The following is a 6,057-nucleotide window of genomic DNA, read 5'->3' as shown; positions in this document are numbered from 1 at the left end:
AGATCTTAGGACCCTGAGATCATGACCTGAGTCAAAATCAAGAGTGGGGCACTTAACCAACTGAGCCACCCAGGCACCCCTAAGAAAGAAAGAAAAAAAACCAAAACAGCTATAAAAAAAAGCTTAAAAAAAAAAAACAAAAACAGCTATAAAATTGACTTGGAAGAACAATCTGGACACAAGGAAGCTTGATCATAATGGAAACTGTGTCTTGTGGTGGGCTGTAATACAACTTGGTATCTTGTCTCTTAGACCAGCTCGTCCCTCGTTCCCTCCCTCTCTTCGCTGACACTGTGGGCAGCTGCCAACAACCAGCCAGGTCAGAGACTTTGGAATCCTCCCTATCTCACCTTCCTCATCCACAGACACGGTGAGGTCCTTCTCAAATACTCTTGTCTCCTCCTTTGCCACTGCCACCACACAAGTTGAGACCCTCATCTTCTCATGATGGGGTCAAGCAATGGTCTTTGAACTCTCTACCTTCTCTCCATTCCATCCTATACCCCCAAAATGATCTTCCTAAAATTCAAGTCCAAACACAGTCCTACTTAATAACCTTCGATGGCTCACCTCATCAGGATTAGGTTCAGATTTTTAATGAGGCATAAAATGGGGGTTTGCAAGCCAACTCAACCAATATTTGGGAGACATATAACTTAAGAGTGGAGGCTCTGGAACGTGGGTGGGAGAATGGTTGTTCCTTTTACCCACTGTATGATTTTAGGTAATTACTCAACCTCTCTGAACTTCTCTTTTACACTTCATTTGTAAAATAGGGATAGTAACATTATCTGTTTCACAGAATTGTTCTGAGGATTCAATTAGATAATGTAAAAAAACACTTGACATGGTATCTGACAGATAGTTATTGCTCAATGCTTAAAAGGTTTATTATTGTTTTTGTTCTTGTTTTCATTTTTCTATTTCTAGTGTTTGTTGCTTTTCCCCAAACCTCCATATTTTTCAGCCATTTTCAACTGTTGTCTGTCCCTGAACAATACCCTGGGATTTCTCACCAGTTTTTCAGGCCCTGCCCAGGAGGATGAAGCAGACTTGATAGAGAAATGCCTAAAGAAGCCATGGCTCATTGGAAGGTGCTAGAGTTTGGGATGAACTAAGGTGGTATAACTCAGGAATCCTCCATGAATACACTGAGAGATGAAACCCATTGCTTGTGTCAAAGTGTAAAACCGACTGGCTTCCTTATTAAGCCAACTGGGAGGAGACGGATTATACAAAGCTGGTTAAAAACTGGTGTTTCAAGAAGAAAAGTTCAGCAAAACTGAGCATGCAATGGAAAATTCTATACTGTGGGATACATCCCATTCTGCCTGAAGGGGACAGATCCTTAAAAGTGCCACCCCAGGTTGGGCCATTCTCTTCTCTGCCTGGATTGCCCTTCTTTGCTGAGCCCTTTTTATCTTTCAATTGCTATTTTGATTGTTTTCTCTATTACCGTTCCCTAACTCCTTCAGTGTTACCTACGCCCTCCCAGTAGGTGAGCAAAACTTCTTATTTCTTATTAAGCACATACTATGTACACTATAGTCATCGATTGGCTTACTCTAGGTGTTCTATATTAGGTAGTGACTTCTTTGGTCATTATCAGATACATGGTAGGAATCAAGGGAATATTTGTTAAATGACCGTACACAAAGCGATATTCTTCCTAAGATATGTTTTTGAATTGGCTGAATTTTATTTCTGCTCTTTGGATTTCTCTTAGGCATAGGATACTTTGAAAAGAAGGAAAATTTACAGGACCTTTACCTAACAGTCTTTAAAAAAACAAAACAAAACAACAACTGTGTTAAGGATACAAACACTTAAATCGAAGATTAATGGATCTGACTGGAATAAAGTGATCCCGTATAGAAGACATGCTACCATATGAGTAAAGTAGAAACAGATTAGGATAACCCATAGGAAAGCAAGTTGGGGTTCTTGGAAAAAATACAGGAAATGGAAAGCTAGTGGTTCTGGCTGACCTAACATTCCATTAAGTTTTGTAGGCAAATCCTTTTCCCTTCTATCTGGCTCTCTGGGTCTTCTTCTTACCAACTGTATAATCTTGACGAACTTGGATTCTCTGAATCTCAAATTTCTCTTACGTAATACAGAGTGGGGGAGAAGGTAGGAATGACTATTCCCCACTTTATGGGTTTGGAAACTGATTAAACTTGAACTCATTATTGAGATAGCCACTTTATGTTTTCAAATAGAAAATTTAAAATTACCTAAAATATTGAGTGAATGCTTTCCTAATCAAAATTCTGAAGCCATTTTACTGCACTAGTCCAACTCAGAAATGCAATGACACAAGTCATTATAGTTTGTATTTGGAGATTAGAGTTCATCCTATGAGTAGTTTGCTAGAATATGCATATCACACACAAGATACCAGAATTACGGAACGTTTAAAGTAAAATAAGTGGCAGAACTAAATGAATATGTTAATACTCTTACTTTTTAATGCTTGATGTTGTAAATCTCTAGTTTAACTGGGTGATACTAATATACTTTATACGTTATAGGAATTTGACTGCTATTATAACTACAATTATAAAGAGTAAAAAGCCAGGTTATAAAGAATCTTTTGGGACTAGCTTTCTTTATAGTAAGTAAATAAGAATAACTGGTAATTCACTGGATATAATTCGGTAATAATGTGATAACGATAATTTGTATGTCACTGGATTGAAACAGCTCCTCACTGTGCTTGCCTCATTTAATATTAGTGGTTGAGAAAAGTTTCTTGGCTGTGTAATTGACATATACATAATATTTATTACATTTTTGAAGGTTTTTGAGGCATTGTAATATCTTCAACTATTTCCTTATAATTTCATTTATACTTTTTATTTTCATTAACCAGGTATATAAAGTTTGTTAAATAAAGGTAAACTTCCCCTTCCCCTCTTAATGAAATCATAAAAGAGTGAGGACTCCATTTAAAGTCATTTGTAGAAAAAGGTGTGAATAGCTACCTCTATAAATAAATAAAGTTTTTGTATATTTTGAAATAGGATATGATGCCTTCAAAAATCACAGGAACTGTCTGGAAATGTGAGGAATTTTTAAACAAGCAATTACTTGTTTTACAAAGTTCCTTCAAATGTGCATCGACCTTTCTTCACCCCTTTATGAATAAGCATAGGCTGCTGTGCAATTTTCTGTGGACCTCTTCCAGCTAATTTTAAATTGTAAGTGAAGAACTACATAAATTTGTTTATGTTGTCAGCTTTGAGTACCTGGTGTTTTAAACCCAGAGTTCTAGTTGGAAATATGATACTAATACGCTTTCGTTAGGTGTTTGATTGTATTACTTGCTCTATGAAAAAAGAAATAATCATAAAATCGTTAGCTCTTTTAATAAAAAACCATTTGAATACTCATAAATATATTTAGATGTCAAGGCGATAAAGCCTATGAAATGAAATGGACCAGATAACTATTTAAAAGAATTCTCACGTGTCAAGTTGCATAAATAACATAGTCTAGAAGTGAGGATTAATTTTCTCTCAGATAACATGTTATCCTGTTTTAATGTGATTAAAAATCTCCACTGGGTCTGATGGTAATCTCTCCTCCAAAGGCTTGGATCTTATCAAGCTTAGGAGCTACTTGATACCCTCAAGAGCCAGTATCAGTTTTTATAATCTGTTCTGGGCTAATGAGACAGTGGTTAAGTTTACACAGATTATCACTTGTGGCTGTCTCATCAACTTGACATTACATAGGAGAACTCAAAGCTCAACGAGGCTCAGACGAGGTCACACAAGTAGAAATTGAGAGACCATTTTTAGTGATTTGCCTTAAAATTATTTAGATCTTTGGGTTTTATTTGTTTATCTTATTTTCTCCTTCTGATGACTCAAAAAATTTCCCTTTTTTGCCCAAAGACTTACACTGTATACAGAGTCCTTGCTTTTTAAATATCTTATTCATCCAACAAGGAGTTATTGTGTATCATGTGCAAGTCACCACACTAGGAGGCTGGGGATGTTGCAGCGTATGAGGACAATGAGATGCTTGCCCTTCTGGGGCTCAGAGAGGTAGGGAAATTGGCACTAAGTACAAAAGCGCAGTAAAAGCCCTGGAAGTTTCTTTGCCCCTTAACTGCTTTCTTTCACTGTGGCCTTCTGTAATAGTACTTACAGGTTACGTTCAAGTCCTCCTGTCAGTTTACATTCATTCATTCATTCTTCTTCCAACAAATATTATTTGAGTGACTCTATCATCTTTCTAACAATTGAGTGATAGAAAGATGAATTAGTTCTGCCCTCAAGCATCTTATGGTCAAGCATAGGTGATAACATATGTATAATGTGATTGTGAAGATGTCACTCAACAGGGTTATGGAAGTTCAGATAAAGGAGGAATTATTTCCAGTTGACAGGGTCAGGAAAAGCTCCATGGATGAAGAGGCTATAAATGGGGCCTTATGATTAGTGAGGTTATGAACAAATGGCAAAAGGAAAAGGATATCCTAGGTGAAGGACAGAAAAACAAAGGCATTAAGTTGGGAGCTCATCAGCAAACAAGAGAAACGTGTTCAGTCTGGCTGACTTCTCATTTCAGTTTCTGTTGGGTAGGTTGGGAAGGTGAGGAGATACAAAGAGAAAAGAGGAGTGTCAAAAGCAGCCAACAGATGCTTATTGCCAAGGACCACCACAGAATCCTCATATATTTGGAAGCTCTTTTATGAGGCAGATTTTGAAATTTAGGTGTTCTACAACCAACCCACTCCGATGACGCTGGTTCTCTAAGTTCCCATTCTTTTACATTATCTAGTTATTCAGGAATGTACAACATTAAACATGATAGATTCTGGGGCCAAATAATCAACAACAGTTGGAAACATGTACCTTGGAAAGACATGTCCTCATTTGGAAATTGATTCCCAGACAAGACTTCTGGAATTTCAGGTTTGGTTAAGAACATTGAACTTGTATGAAGTTCACCGAAGTTCACTTCTAGGGAGCCTGGAGAAAGTTAGGCACAAATCAGATCCAGCCGATGTGGTGGCCTGCAAACATGCATCCATAAGTACAGACTGGCCTGCCCCGGTCCTTTGTAGCTTCAGATGGAAACCATCTGAAATGCCAGGGCATTGAACAGTTTCAGCCGGAAGCCTGGCCAACTCAGCGCCTTCCACCCACTCTCTCTCAGTGGTTTTATTTCCATTTGATCCTGAGCTTACTGCAGGGTGCCTAACCTGCCCGCAGAAAATAAGAAGCTTGAAGAAATGGGTGGGCCCAAACTATTGGCCTGCCCTCACTATCCAAACCTATGTTCTATAAAATTTATGACAGATGCAATCACCCCATATTTCCACGTTAATCAGAGCATGGAAGGAGAAGTTTGACTTGCCTGGGCTCCCATTATTGGATTTGTCCAGTTGGCATCAACTTCTGCTCCTAGACAGAATTATGGGGGGAAAAAATAGAGAAAACGTCTTATCTTAGTGAACAGGATGTTTTATTGCAGATTAGCAATTATGTTAGTATTTTGATTCACCTGTACAATGGATCCATTTATCACAATTTTGAATTGTGAGTGGTATTTAACTTACAAAAGAATAAAAGCTGTGACGACTAATGCTTTTAGTGCACTTTTTTGCTTAAAGAAAACTTAAGAAAGTTCAGCATTGCCTCTACTGGGATTTTTCTCCTTTATAAAAACTAAAATGCAAACTTTACAGCCAAATAGATGCTAAAGTGATTCCAATTTGAATATGCTTGATTAACTGAGGTATGCTTTGGTGCTTTCTTTAGAAGCATTAGACAGAAAGTCGTGTGTAATATGGTTTAATGTGTATTTATTACCACAACTTAAAACACACCTGAGCTCTTTGTCTTCGCTTCCCTTCATAGTACCATAAAAAGTTACTTAGGTCCTAAAATGGTGCTCAAAGAAACTTAAAAAGCACTTTCTATGTCACATGAATAAAATGTACAAACGAGGGCAATGTGTTTTGATGTTGTAAGATAAGTTTGAAAGGCAGGCATCAAAATGAATCTATTTTTAAAGGTTTGCATTTCATACGGAGCGGCG

The sequence above is a fragment of the Ursus arctos genome, unplaced genomic scaffold (assembly GCF_023065955.2).
Source record: "Ursus arctos isolate Adak ecotype North America unplaced genomic scaffold, UrsArc2.0 scaffold_5, whole genome shotgun sequence".
In the NCBI taxonomy this organism is placed as follows: domain Eukaryota; kingdom Metazoa; phylum Chordata; class Mammalia; order Carnivora; family Ursidae; genus Ursus; species Ursus arctos.
Note: the sequence above shows the minus strand (reverse complement) of the source record.